Source organism: Lolium rigidum, chromosome 1 (genome assembly GCF_022539505.1).
Source record: "Lolium rigidum isolate FL_2022 chromosome 1, APGP_CSIRO_Lrig_0.1, whole genome shotgun sequence".
NCBI lineage: Eukaryota > Viridiplantae > Streptophyta > Magnoliopsida > Poales > Poaceae > Lolium > Lolium rigidum.
In genome coordinates this window covers 144,111,982-144,112,513 of record NC_061508.1, presented here as the reverse complement: position 1 = coordinate 144,112,513, position 532 = coordinate 144,111,982, and positions in this window count along the sequence as shown.

The window sequence follows — 532 nt, the reverse complement described above, 5'->3', positions numbered from 1 at the left end:
GAGGTGGAGAGAGATAGGTGAACTGACTCAACATAAAAGTAAAGAGAATGGTCCTTCAAAGAGGAAAGCATCGATTGCTATATTTGTGCTAGAGCTTTTATTTTGAAAACATGAAACAATTTTGTCAACGGTAGTAATAAAGCATATGAGTTATGAAAGTTATATCTTACAAGTTGCAAGCCTCATGCATAGTATACTAATAGTGCCCGCACCTTGTCCTAATTAGCTTGGACTACCGGATCTTTGCAATGCACATGTTTTAACCAAGTGTCACAATGGGGTACCTCCATGCCGCCCTGTACAAAGGTCTAAGGAGAAAGCTCGCATTTTGGATTTCTCGCTTTTGATTATTCTCAACTTAGACATCCATACCGGGACAACATGGACAACAGATAATGGACTCCTCTTTAATGCATAAGCATGTGGCAACAATTATTATTCTCATATGAGATTGAGGATATGTGTCCAAAACTGAAACTTCCACCATGATTCATGGCTTTAGTTAGCGGCCCAATGTTCTTCTCTAACAATA